Source organism: Squalius cephalus (genome assembly GCF_949319135.1).
Source record: "Squalius cephalus genome assembly, chromosome: 11".
Classification (NCBI taxonomy): Eukaryota; Metazoa; Chordata; class Actinopteri; order Cypriniformes; family Leuciscidae; genus Squalius; species Squalius cephalus.
In genome coordinates, this window is record NC_137132.1 from 18,722,426 (window position 1) to 18,737,340 (window position 14,915).

A 14,915-nucleotide genomic window follows, 5' to 3' on the forward strand; every position below is an offset into this window, starting at 1 on the left:
TCAGGCTGACAAGATGAACTAAAAAGTGGGTCTGTGGAGTGGCTATACAGGAAAATGACATGCTCTAAAGGTGACAGGAAACATTATTTTCTCTATCTCATTAAAACGAATGGAAGTGAAGCTAATAAAGTAAAGTTAAAGCAGTAATAATATTTCCCCAATATGAACTTATTTCTCAAAGCCAGTGGTTTTTGAGCATTCATAGACACTGATGTTCAACATCAAACCTGAATCTCAGCTGGGGGTTTTCTGCTTGTGGAGGTGACCTTTCGTGCCCTCAATTTTCGTGCGACTCCCTTACAGAGGTAAAGATTACAAATACAGGTAACATTCAGAGGATAAGGGAAGCACACTATATTACAGCTGCATCAATGTTTCTACCTTTGACGAGCAGCCAAGCAAAACAGATAAAGTGGCAATTCAAAGAGACGCCTGCATTCAGACTCGGAATGAAGGGTGATGCACCTTTTACCTGTCATGCTTGGACACCACTGAAACACTGGAGGAATGGTGGGTATGCGAAGAACGCATGAAAGGTCGCAAGATTAGTGTCAGGTCGAGCTGTCGTTGTCATGATCAGTGCCAGTGCACACATTATCTTTCTAATGCCCCTATATGGCTCAATAGGCCTCAACTTCACTGTGGGTGGTTGTATATTAGTAGAAGGGCTAAGCAAACAAAGCTGAAGAGGGTAAGACCACTCTAAATAAGTTTGAAAAGGCCTAAGAGAGCAGAAAAATTTTGTTTCTGTCATATACATGTTTATATCAAGTGCTATTCAGTTAATTATTTATTTCTTAAATTGCTTAACTGCTGCAGTTGCCCACGTCTCCAAAAATCCCGCACTTCAATGACCATAATTATAGTTTAAAGGAACAATCCAAGTTCTCACTGACTTAAAGAAAAATATCGACACACAAGAAGAACTTAACGTGCTGGGTAGATATAATTTGTTATGAAGCGAATTATGATAATTTAGTGATAATTTAGTATATATATATATAAACTTTTTTTTTTTAATCACAGACAGGGAAATCTAACTTTTTTTCCTTACTAAAGTTTCTCAAGTAGTTACTCAAAATACAGTACCTCTGAAGACTCTTAAGAAGTGTAAAACATCAGATGGCTGTATGAAAAGGCAAATATGCTGCAGGCAGTGGAATCAGCATTGAGAATGAGATGCCAGTTTACAGACTGTTCTCTGATGGCACAGATAACTGTCTGCCACCCAAGCAAAGCTGATTACTTTGTAACAAACACAAAAAGACAGTCTGGATTCTGTTTCTGCAGCTGGTAGCTTCTCTTAGATGTTCTGGATGTTCAAAGCCATGTTAAAAACAAAAATCTTTTATTTTTTTAAAAGACAAAAATCAAAAAGATATTTGTACTGGGGCAGTATAGGATCAGGTAACTAGCTAAAACAACAACAAAAAACAATCATGTTTTGGCTAATCAATAATTAGAGATTTCTAAGTCAGCACGTCATTCTAAATTAAAATGCGGAGGGAATGTTGGACTGACATACAAGTTATACATAAATGATTCAGTTGATTTAAAAATCAAGCTGTTCTATATTTAAAATTAAAATATTTAAAACATGAATAAAAAATATAAAAAAAAGATAATAAAATATAAAAATAAAACAAATTATATATTTAAATAAAGTATTTGAAATAAAACTAAAATAAATATTATATATAAATATGCACATATGGTAAGGTATGTACCACCTCAACTCAACTAAGAGTGATAAAACAATACGCTTTTCATGGATGGTTGATTTGTCATCAAATTTGACGTGTTGTACCAACATGCTTCCATATCTCATAGAAATTTGACCTTTTGACAGGCTGTACAATGCATGAAAACACATTCCTCCCTACAGAAGAATGTTACTTTAGTAGCGAAATCAACCATGACACTTAATGCTGAAAGTGAAACTGAACTTCAATAAGTCAGTGCATTAGACACATCATCTAAGCTAAATAAACGGCATTATGTCAATCCCTTGCATAAACTAATGACAAAGAAATCCAATTACACAACCTCGTCACCATTAATTAACAAAGAATCTTAGGACAAAGGAAATGAGACCCACTCAGGTCAAGCAAAAAACACTACAGAGTGAGAGTGACAGCAAGTAAAAAGGAATGCATACAGCATAATGACTCTCCTTGTTTTTGTTTTTTCCACATGGTCTTTTGTTTTCAACTTCTCTTGTAAATTCCTGCTGGTTTGAACACAGCAGTTTGATATGTCTTAACTTCTTGCAGACATGCTGACTAAGTTTTTCCTCTTCAATTAGACACTGTTTCCATTTTACTAACCCAACTAACATGGAAAATATTGTTACATGCTGTATCCTCATCAAGGTCATACAGTCGATTGTCAAAGAGGTCATATTCTTATTGACCTTTGTTTCATGTCTATATCTTATTTTCCAGACAAATTGCAACAATGCAAGGCATGTCTGGTCAGGTACAGCGTGGTTTGGAATCTGACACAGATGGATATCGAGAACGACTGAGAATGTTACCCTTAAAATATCAAAACTTGATATTAGACCAGAATGGGGGTGCAGTCGGGTGACAAATATATTTGAGAAACTTATCTTTGGTGCATTACAACATAATCAATTCACAATCACTGGTTACAAAATGTCAAATCATGGCACAATGGCCCACACCACAGTCCATATATTGCTTAGTTAGTTCATTCCTCATCTCTTTAAACAGCATTATGAATGCACAGTGGTTGGTTGACACATTTTGCTTATTTGCATGGGCACGGCTGTGTCCATCTAAAAAAAGGAGAAATTGGCATTCATAAACCATCAGGTGAATTAACCAGTTAACATTGCTGAGTTCCAAAACAAGAATCAAGGTAGGCTTACTAAAAAGTAGAGGTCATTGAAGGAAAGTCGTATACAGCAGTTTAATAATCAAACCACCATGAACAACATCCCCATGACAGACAAATCATGACGAAAAGACATCTGAGCTTATTTATCAAGTAAAAGATAATAACTCGAAACACTAAACACTCACGCCGGGTTCACACTAGAGGCTGACATTTTTTCGTGAATCCCGCGGGATGGGAAACAAAATCACTATTAATCACGGGATTGGGACGGGACAGGAAAAAATGTCAGCGCGAGTGGGCGGGACCGGGAATCGTAATAAAACTATGATACCCAACTTTATACACAAATATACAGTTTCTATAAATAAACTCTATATTTAAATTTTGAACTAAATTCTATTTGCCCTGTCTCTTTATGCTCTCCTGTTTGCTTTGGTGTGGCTGGTAAAGTGAATGACGTGCTCCACACACCCGTACCAGTTGGTGGCTGTAACATATGCACCAAGTTGGTATACAATGCCAACCATCAATAATATAAGACAGAGCTGCCAACTCTCACGCATTCACCGTGAGACACACGCAACTGACACTTTTCACACGCTCTCACGCCACACATCCATTTTCTCACGCACAGAAAAACCGCGAAGCAAAGAGGACACGGAGACCAACAGACTAGGCAGAACAGGTTACTTTATGATATAAAAAAATCTCAGCTCTCAGATTCTGTCAATTTTATTACGAAATTCAAAGAATAAATACCGTTTTGGTGCTTGTAAATGTTACGTGACAGATCCCTAGCGCACGTGAACCGATCATCTCTACAACACGAATGAACACTGAAAGATACAGTACAACTTACCGAAATGTATATTCCTCATACATAATATCGATCAATCAGTGTTTTTCATCAGCGTGAAGAGGTCAATAACATAGCTGGAGGACAAATATGTCACATTTACCTCAGGAAAGCCATTTAATGAACATAATATAGGCTATAGCACGTAGTTGGCAAGAAAAAAATAGCTATAGAGAGTATTTTGCTAAATATGTGTTCTATATTACATATTTATTATATTTTTACTTATATCATTAAATAAAGTTGTTATTATAATAAAAAAAAAAACCCGCATTATATTTAATTTGAGTTATTTTTAACCTTAAATAATAGCCTACTACCAGCTGATAGGGCTCTCTGTATGTTTACAGCATTAGGTGAGTTGTTGTTTTTTTCTTGAGAACAAATAACGCCTATTGTGTAGCCTACCTAATATTTATCCAAATGAGTCAATATTAAATCAAATCACAATAATTGAATTGAATTGAAATAATAAAAAAGCGTAGCTTACCAGAAATTGTACCATGTAAACATTGTAACATGTTGTCACTAAACCTAATAAAATTCAGTTTAGTTACTAAAATGTTAGTGACAATCACAATACACTTATTGTGATGCATTTTTTTTTTGTGCCTGTGTGTGTGTTTACTTTGCATGGATGATTTACAGGAAATTTAATGTGTTTAATGTGCATTGTTTAAACTGGCTTTCAGTTAAATAAAGTAACATAAGCTGTGCTATGCTGTTATCTGTACTGTATTTTTTTACTGTAACTGACAGATTCCGGTAAAAAAAACACAACACGGGAGTGGGAGGGAATAGGATCATTCTTCTGGGATTGGGACGGGATTGGATGTTTTTTCGTGGGATTGGGACGGGACAGGATTTTTTTTGTGGGAGTGGGACGGGAGAGGTTTGAAAATCCACTCCCGTGTCACCCTCTAGTTCACACTGCACGCGTTAGCAGAGCGTAAGCAGCGCGTATTTTTTTCGGCGCCCATGTTAGATTAGAGCAATAACACCGCACGCAGAAGCGGCGCAGCAGCGCGTAGCAGGAGCACAGCAGAAGCAGCAGTGCCGCGATCGTTTCGGCGCTTCGAAATCGTTTCTATTTTCGCTGCGCCGCTCACGCTGAATTAAAGTGACAATGCATTCATTGATCGTGGCCAAAATACACAGCAGTTTTACACAAAAAGCGCATTGATGATATCTATTGTGTTTTAAACAGTCAATCAAATGACCTTCAGCAATTTATAAAGAAAACAAATGTCCAAAAACAAACTTTTTGCCCGAACTACAAAAACAAGTTAAACCATTTATAGGCTACTGCCAGTTTATAGATTAATATATATATATATATATATATATATATATATATATATATATATATATATATATATATATATATATATATATATATATATATATATATATATATAGGCATAAGAACAGATGTCATGCTGACAGTCATAAACAAAAGCATGGTGTCTCAGAGTGCACCTGAAAAGACGAAAATAATGGACGACACTCCAACAGCATAAAGCATAAAGTTATTTATGATCCACATAATGTGCTTTATAAAGACTTGTAGGCAAAGGAAAAAGCATGGGATAAAGTTGCAATGGCTCTTGGTGCCGATGGCAAGTCATGTAAAAGTGTTTGTGACAACCTTTCCCTGGCCCACGAGCGAACAACTCAACTCAATATAGAAAGGTAAATAGAATAGACAGATTGATATAGCACACATACAGCATACATCTATGATGTGCATGATTTTGTTGAATATTTTAACTTTTTTTTTCTAGAGAATTTGCTCATTTACAATACGTCTCTATTAACAATGCTTATGATGGGTAATGTTTGTAAATTAGATATGTAGGCCTATCAGATATTTCAACAATCTAAATGATTTCGTAAAGTTTCTCTTTTGCAGAACGCTTTTCATGGAGATGAGTGCTAATACGTAATAAATATGCAGATAATATAATACATAATTCAGGTATCAATTACCTATCAATATTTATTTATAAAAAAAAAAATATACAAAATCTGTCAAAGTAGCCTACTTAGTTGACCACAACCTCAAAAACCTGTACACGAACCGCGGTTCAGCTGCGCGCGACAAACGCTGTGAAAGCAAAACGCGCATGTGCTGCTCCCGCTCATACGCACTGCTTCTGCGCTGCCTCCGCTCTGCTAACGCGTGCAGTGTGAAACCGGCGTCATTCTTATATTTAAAGCTGCAGTGCAAAGGTGTGAAAACAACAACAAAAATGCTTCACTTGTTCTTTTAGGTCATGTTCTCTAGGTCAGATTCGTTTATAAATTATCTAAAGGGCATGAACGAATCTGGTAAGTTGATCTATCCCCCAACTGACGCAACAGCTTGTCTCTTTCAATTCTTCATTCTCATCCGGATTGAACCAGCAAACATCCTTGTGTCACAAGAGTGAACTAGCACAAAGTGCAGGCTTAGTTGACATCCTGTCAGTGTCCTAAACATGCATGACAAACAATCTGTTCGTGCACGAAGATGATTGAAAAAGCATGTTGTGAACTCAAAGCACACACAAATCTATAAATAATAAATCCATCAGTGGTCAGTTTCAGCTTGTTGAAGCTTTTACCTTGAGAACAAGTGCATGGAGGACAGTTATTACCTAAATACGAGGACAGGTATATGAACCAGAAATATTCCTGTAAAAACAATCATTTATAAACGAAAGCATCATGTAAGCTGCTGAAAATGGATGAATGACACTAAGATGATATAAACACTCGTAGTCCCTCTTCGTGAGAAAAAAGTATTAATAGTATTGTTAGTGACAGGCGGCAGTCTCTGCGATGAATCACTTATTCATATTTATCTTGTGCTTAATATCAAGAAGGAAATATTGACACAAAATTAACTGTTTATTAATGGTGTTATTCTAAATCAATCAATCAAATGTTGACCTGTAAAACACTCTTTTGGTGAAGCCTAAAAAGAATCTGACTAGATAGGCTTGGTGAAGCCTGTAGCAACATACACTTCTAGCCTCTCCCAAAACTCACAGCTACGCTCATGTCTCCCTGCTCCCCACCCTTGTTTGCTCTTTGGATTACTCTCATAGCTTCTGCCCCTATTGGTCTTTGTGCTGTGTGTTTGTTTATGCGCTGTGAGCACAAGAGTGAGAGAGCACACAACTCTTTTGTTCAAGTGACAGCATGTGTGAGAAGGAGAATCCTTGGGCTTTCTCTGTTCTTTAGCAGTAACACCCTCACTGCCATTAGCAATATGATTGCTAATATAAAACATCACTCTAAACTTTGCGTTTTAAAGTGGCTCAACAGTTAGTCAGGTAAATATTGACTGCCAGCAATTAAATTTTTGCTCATGAGCAAGATTAAGTGGCGCTATGAAGCTACAGGCTATTGTGCAGAGCGTAGCAGAGGAGGAGACATCCATGACATGGAGTTGCGTGACTCAAAAACTTTTTTATTCCTTTGTCATCAGAAAAACAATAACTGTTTGCTGTTGAAAATCAAAGACGAGCAAACATGCCTTACCGTGTGAACACTGCTCCTGATCTCACCTCTACTGTCACTAATAAACATACTGGGATGTTGAGGCTCGATTTTATTCCTCCAAAACATACTGTAAAAATGATTGTAATTTTCAAAGAAGAAAGATAGCAAAAGTGCTACAGTAAAAACCTAATAATTGATTAACTGTAAGTAAAGCTAAAACTTTAATTTTTTAACATTGTATGTAATTTTAATGTAATTACAATATAATCTTTAATACTTTACAGTACAGATAGTAACTGTTAAATGTATGTTTTTCTGTATAAGTAAAATAATTGTTTTTAATTGCAAGTCACCTTAAAATTTATGGTGAAAAAAGGACATTCCCTAATCACATCTGATTAAAATGTATTAAATAAATTATGTATACTTGTACATAAATTAAAATATAAGTTTAATACACTGTAAAAAAAGTAGTTACATTTAAAAATGAAAAAAGACAATTAACATACAAAATCATATTTTTTAATTTTAATATCTTTATCTTTAGTGTTTGTATTTAAACTTGTATTTTCTGCAATAGTAATCAGGATTAAAATACCAGGAGATGAATTTGGGCCTAAGAAGTTGTGCTGGTCTAGACATGGGCACTGAAGGATCTCTTTGTGCTGTCAAGATGATGTTAGCTAACACTTATAAAACAACAAGTCAAGCCCCCCTGGGAAACCATGTTGCTTTAGACACTCAATTAGTTTTGGGGGGTCAGCAATGTGTGCTCATAATCTTCCTTTACACACTTTAAAACTCCAAAATCCTCCCAAGTACGCCAGGCCACAATAGCTTGCTTTGGTACACAAAGCATTTTTGGTGAAAACTGCTAGGACAGACAAATGATTTGCCTGGTACAAAAGAGAGATATTTGCTTGTGTTTGCATTGCTGATTGGTGGAGGCTTCCAGAAGTTTGAACAGCCGGTACTCTATCAGATGAGACTCAGAAACAGATGTCCTTGCACCATTTGTGAAGAAAATAGGCAAGCTTAAATATCATCCACTTAGAGATAAGTAAATCTTCGCACGGCTCTCCCAAATCGTAAAGAGGAAAGTTCATCTATTTGAATAAATATAAAGAGGTGTGCAGAAGTGTTAGTGAACAGCACCCCCTGTCTGCAATCAAATGAGATGTAAAATAATGGGGTGGGAAGACATTTACTGATGGGGAAAAGAATGACGGGTTGAAGTGAGCACGTCGGTGACACCTTGGCGTTCCCAAAGAGGAGGGTAATTAGAGATGGTGCAACGATCCAATCGGCAAACTCAGGGATGCACCGGCCCTCCTCCCTCCTCCACTGCACAATTGGACACATGACTGGAGATGCACAACGGGGGAGCTGAGGCCTCACGGGCAAAAAGTGGGTCACGAATGAAAGCCAATTAACAGACAATGATGGCACATTCAAATAAAGCACCCTAAAAATGAGGGGAATGGTTATATCTGGGTCATATGACTCGACGAAGATAGTGAGGTAGCTCTATAAGCATCCGTCCAAACACGACAGGGTTAACAGCTTCAACCATATCTGTGTTAACCTTACGTACCTCCCAGTGCACTGGGAGTGTGTACTACATTCACACAGCTAGTGGAGACACCTCTAAAGCTCCCTTTGTCTCTGTCAATAATCCTGTTTGCCTTCTCATTATCCCAAGCTTTAACGCCTCCGACTCATTCCTAATTCTGCAAACGGCTTTCACAAATACATACAGCTCAGCAGTGCTGCAGGACACGGCAATTATCAACATGTTCTCTTTTCTAATAGCAGTCCCTTGTCTCTCCTGGCCTGAGCTAATAGCATAAACACATAGCAGGGGAGGATTGCGAGGTCTTCATCACATGATGACAGAATTGTTGTCGCACAACACTTCTCGGGGCTTTAGGAGAGCCAAGTTCTTCAGCCAGCCCAAGCCTCTGAGGCTGTACACAGCAAAGATGTCCTGCTGGTCATAACATACCAGCAGCACAGAGCCAGTGAGCTGCTATAAGGAGTTCAAAGGTTCAGGGGTATATGGTTGACATCACATCTTAAATTGATGACCATGTTTGAGATGATTGAGCAGAAAAGGAGACAATAAATGGCAGTTGTGCAGAACCTTATTTGCACATATTTGTGTCAAACAGAGACAGTTGTGCATCTTTGTTGTGACATGGTTAAAACCCTGCTTCAGTTAAAGATGTCTTCAACTGTCTAAGTGACTATGAAAGGCAGGGTAAGGATATTGTAAATCTATTCACATTAGCCAGACTATGCTGGCAAAACAGCAATGCTGTGGAGCATACTGCCATCTACTGGCCTTCAATGAATGAATGGTTGAATGTCCTAATAGATAATTAAAAAAAACCTCTCCATATGAAATCTACATAATACATATAAATATAGATTTAAAATACTTAAAAAGTACCGTTTTAAAAGTAAATATTTAAATTATTATTTTTAAACATATCCACACACACAAGTTGCTTTTTTATTATTAATTAAAAATGTATATATATATATAAATATATAATATATAAATGCAGCCTTGGTGAGCAGAAGAGACTTAAAAATATATACATTCACGCACACACACACGTCAAATGTGTTGGTAAGATTTTTTTACAAGTAAATTTACATTTTTATTCAGCAAGGATGCATTAAGATGATCAAAAGTCACAGTAAATACATTTCTAGTTTTACAAAAGATTTCTATTTCAAATGTAGTTCTTTTGGACTTTCTATTCATTTAAAAAAAAAAAAAAAGAAAAGAATTTGTATCATGGTTTCCACAAAAACATCAAGCAGCACTGTTTCCAACATCGCTAATAACAAGAAATGTTTCTTGAACAACAAATCAGAATATTAGAATGATTTCCGAAGGATAATAATGATGCTGAATTTAGCTTTGCCATCACTGGAGTAAATTACATTTTAAAAAGAAATTAAAATATAAAACGGTTATTATGAATTGCATTAATATTTAACAATTGTTCTGTTTTTACTGTATTCTTGATTATTGTAACTAGATTCAGCCGTAGTCATCATAAAATAAGTGATGTATTATAAGTGATTTATAGAATAAATGTATATACATTTATGCAAATTGTATATATAATTGTAAATATAAAAATATACTGTAGGTGCAAATCTGACTATAGTTGAAAAGTCTTTCAAACACGCTTATTAAAAATTGACAAACAGAAACGGAGTGGTTTGGTTTTCAGCAAACAAAAAAAGAGGGAGATGCCGAGTATGAGAGCACCTCAATCTCTATAAACATAATTGATAAAGCTTATCACTGCACTTTCCTGTGCTCTCAAAAACAATGCTTTGTTGGGTGTGATTGCAAAGTCAAAGAGAAAGCAAACACAGGTCCTAGTGAGAATAGGCGGCCACAATACATCAGAGCAGCTCTTTAATGTAACACCTGCTGTCCAGGTCTGCAAGTCATTGTGCCCCTAACAAGGCACTCAGGGGCATAAAAGTACAGTGCTCCCTGGTCGCTTTTGTGGCCAGCTATGACTGTGTTTGCTTTCGAGGTGTTCTCCTGGTGCGACAGCGATGCTCTCATTGTCAGAAAGCCCATGGGCTTTGTGCGCTGACACGCAGAGGAAGGGAGGGGAGCTGCAGATGCGTGAGTGTGTCTGGACCTCGGCCAGTGGAGCTTCTCAACAGCGAGAGGCACCTGTGCCGACACCTCCCCTTGTTATTTTACATAAGTAATCCCTCGCTTGCTAAAGCACACAAACTTCTGAGCACGGATCCTTTCACCGCATTAGTGTCTTTCATCCTTTTGGAAAATGACAACATTGACTTGTTTTCAGTTTCTAAGGTATCACCTCTTTTGTTGTTGCAAAGATTCTAGCTTGGGGCTGTTCTGACACCATCTTGTTTTTTTGGGTGTGATTCCTGGTATAAGCCGGAAGATATTGAATTAAAAGTGATGGTATTTTATCTTTTTGACTTTGGAGGTCACACCTGTTTCTGGTCAACTTCGATTTTACTGAGAGGAAATGTAACTTGCTAACAACTTCTATAACACTTCATAATAAGGTTACATTAGTTACATTACAGGTGACATTAGTTAATGCATTAAGCATCATGAACTAACGATAAACACTAAAGCTTTGATTCATTTTGTGAATGTTAATCTACACATAATAAATTTTTTAACGTTAACGTTAAACTGTAATAATTATTACAGTGGAAAACAAGCAATGGCTAATATGCCAATACACACACACAAAAGACAAATTGATTTAATATTAGTCTAGACAAATTGATTTAATATTAGTCTAGATTAATAAATGCTTAAAAAATAGTTTGTTATACAATGAATCAACTGAAGTTACCAAACTGAACTTTTGAATTATTAACTGAAGCAAAGTATGTGGTATTGATCATTTAAAACAAAACACTTTTTTTTCAAAACACAATTAATTTAGTATTAGCTAGATTAATAAATGCTTTAAAAGGATTGTTACCTGCACGTTATCTAATGAATTAACCAATGCTAACAAATTGAACTTCACTTGCAGCAGTCACAAGACATGGTTCAATGAAGTTGTACAGATAAATGTCAACTAACTACTCAGCAATAAAGCACTTCGAATTCTTGCTGAAAGCCATTCTTTACACAGCCGCGCTTCCGATGACAATTCATTAGTTCTTCACAACTCATTCGATCTTTGTTGTACTGAATCCTTTGAAAACCTTAAGACATTTAACACTGTTGGCTTGTGTCCACATGCTAAACTCCCATCTCTGAAAGGCCTTAAACCAGTTTCTTCCATTTGAAAATGAACACTACCGATCTTGGGTCGTGCCGAGCTGGATTAAAGGCAACGGGAATAAAAGTGCTCAAAAGAGGCTAAATAAACAGTTGCCTTTCTCATGATGCTTATGCACCGTGTAATGATGAGTCAGGGCAAGTGTTGAGTGTTGTGAAAGTGTGCATGCATAATTCACCCACCCCTGTCTCTTACATAGTCTGTCTGTCAACACACGGAGTGCCTCTGCTGTTCGGCTGCCACTTTTAAAGGCCTCTGAAGTCGCCTCTAGACAGAGGCACGAAGGGGAAGGGTGCGCCTTAGTATGTGTGTCTGTGTATAAATCCTGCATCGGAGCTGTCTCTGCCTGCACATTAGGGCAGATGTCTGTCAGCAGAGTTCATTTGCTTAAACAAACCGCCGTGGCACTCCACATGTGGCCCCCATTCATTAGCGTGGCACTTGAAACCCTGCGTGTTTTGACACACTGTGTCTCAGAGCTTCCAATATTTACACAACCACAGACCACCTACATTCTAGCGAGGCACACAAATGCGCTAACAGGCGCGCATACGCACTTCTAAAGCATTCAATTTTCACTTAGGTTTCCTTCACTCATTTGCAAGCTCTGAGAGAGGAGGAGCCGGGCATTCTCTCACAGCCAGGAGATTTTTTTTTTTTTCACACAAACCTTTACAAACAGATGTAGCATCCATCATTCTGGGGGCTGGCAGCTGGATTTAACAGACGATTGATTGGTTTCTCTGATGAAATCGCTATCGACTTGTTAAGAACATGCTTACTGTTTACTTAGTTATGGTGCTCTGGCACATTGCATATGTCAAAATAAAAACCCTGTGGAAAAGTCATGTACATTAATTAAACTTATTACTTATGCCTTATATGCGGACAACATAGGGAGAGACTCTGGCAATTCAATTAATATTATTACATAACACTTTACATTACTGAATGCATCCCGTATGACGACCTAAATTTTTTTTAAGCATTTATTAGTCTAGTTTGAGGTTAATTTATAAATTAATTAGTGTTCTTTGTTAATAATACAAAATGTATATTTAAACCCCTTGAAATTTAAAAAATATATTCATGTATTCAAATTAACATTAACCAGGATTAATAAATGATGTAAAAAATACTGTAAATTGTTATATCACATTAATTATTGCATTAACTAATGCTAACCTATAGAACCTATTTGTACAGTGCTAACATTATTATAAAGTAGTAATTATTAGTACTGAAAATGACCTGCATTCCATCCAACCCTACATAAAATAAAAATAAATACTGCAATAATAATGAATATAGTAGTATAACAATCAAGATATTTCTTATAGATATTTGTAAATCGCCCCTCCAACAACTGTTTTTTTGTCTTTAAAGACAGAAAGAAAAAAACATGACTTGGAAAAAAAAAACCTGAATAAATTAGGTAACCTTATTTTAAAAGTACGATTTTTAGATGTGGAAAAGTAATGTAAATTTATTAAACTTACTTGTTACATATGCCTCATAGTTTCCTAACTTAAGACTGAAATGTATTAAAGATTCCACTGGCATCCAAATGTATTGGTAAGTCTGTATCAGATTAGTCAAAATATTTAACAAAAAAGATAGGGGCAATATGTAGATATGGGTGTTCAAATAAGGTAGAAGCCTGTGAAAGTCACATATGCATAAAGCTATTTGGCAGTTAAACTAGAAATTCTCTGAAAGGTCGTGTTTTGTTGTGTGTTTGTCTTACTGTACTCCAGACTCATACAGAACAGTACACTGCAACTTACACTGAAAAAAGCCAGCATTGCCCTATACAAGACAAATAATAAAGGACTGGTATTTTTTTTAAAAAGTCCAAACAAAAATAAACATGTACACACACAGTGGAGTACGAGGGAATGAACAAGGGCCTAAATTCAATTCAATTTATGACCTGCATCGATATCACACAAAAAAGCTTGTCTGCAGCATTTAGACGACAGCAAATCACTAACAGCATGGAACATCTACCAACAAGGCATTGAGTCACTGATTTACCTTTAAACTCAGCAAGGAAATCACATATTGCCCCTTAACATTCTTTGGTGAGGTAGGAGACAGACCTTCAAGAGCATGGTTATTTAGCACCCTGGGCAGGAAGGAGTGCTCTCTCCTCCAATAGGAGCCAATGCTGGGTCTTATAGCATGGCATGAAGAACGCCAAGGCTCATAGCTCAGGTAATCCCCGCTATGATCAGCACCGAGGAGACAGTTCTCCCAGAGTAGTGAACTTCACAAGCTTTCCACCTAGCCTACAGCGAAATCAAAAACACATGGTGGAATCAGACAACTTTATAGGCACCTACATCACAAATCAAGGGGAATGTGAGGTAATATATGAGCAGTCTAGCAATACCACAGCAGAACAGGACAATGAGAGGCTGTTATCCATTGTCTGGCTGATTTGCTGTTGTATGTGGCTCTTTACCAGACAGTGCTTTTACCTGAATCATGCAGAAAGAATTAAAATAAGTCTCTGTTAAATCTAAGCAATGGTCTGTCTGCCTATTGGGAATCAGTTAATTCCAAAAGGGTTTAAAACAGTGACTAGAGAAGAAAAAGTACATATAAAGTCTAGAAACATGCTACATTTGTAGATCTGATTTACAGAACTCTCTTAGGCCCCGTTTACACTGGCATTAAGATGCGTTTTGGTCGATTGGATCACAAGTAGACGAGGGAGACACATACCCGTTTACACCTAGTCTCTTTAGTCCACTTTCAACAACTTCTGTCCTGATTTCTTTGAGGGGAGGGTCGGGTAAATGTATGGGTTTTTTCAGATATTTTGATCTAATAGACAAAATAACTTGCGCATTTTACATATGAACGTGCCCGGAGATGACGGAAAA

At 36.8% G+C, this 14,915-nt stretch overlaps 1 protein-coding gene across 5 annotated transcripts in view; it reads right to left on the reverse strand.

Moving 5' to 3' along the window:
- The window catches only part of brip1 (BRCA1 interacting helicase 1), a 64,675-nt gene that overhangs the window by 4,688 nt on the left and 45,072 nt on the right, over window positions 1–14,915 (reverse strand). Inside the window, exon 24 of one of the 5 annotated variants that reach the window (XM_079885975.1) lies at window positions 14,164–14,315. The exons of the other annotated variants lie outside the window; for them this stretch is intronic. The gene's annotated coding sequence lies outside the window, so the exon portion shown is untranslated. Of the gene's footprint in view, window positions 1–14,163; window positions 14,316–14,915 lie in introns of those variants that run through there. 5 annotated transcript variants of the gene reach the window in all.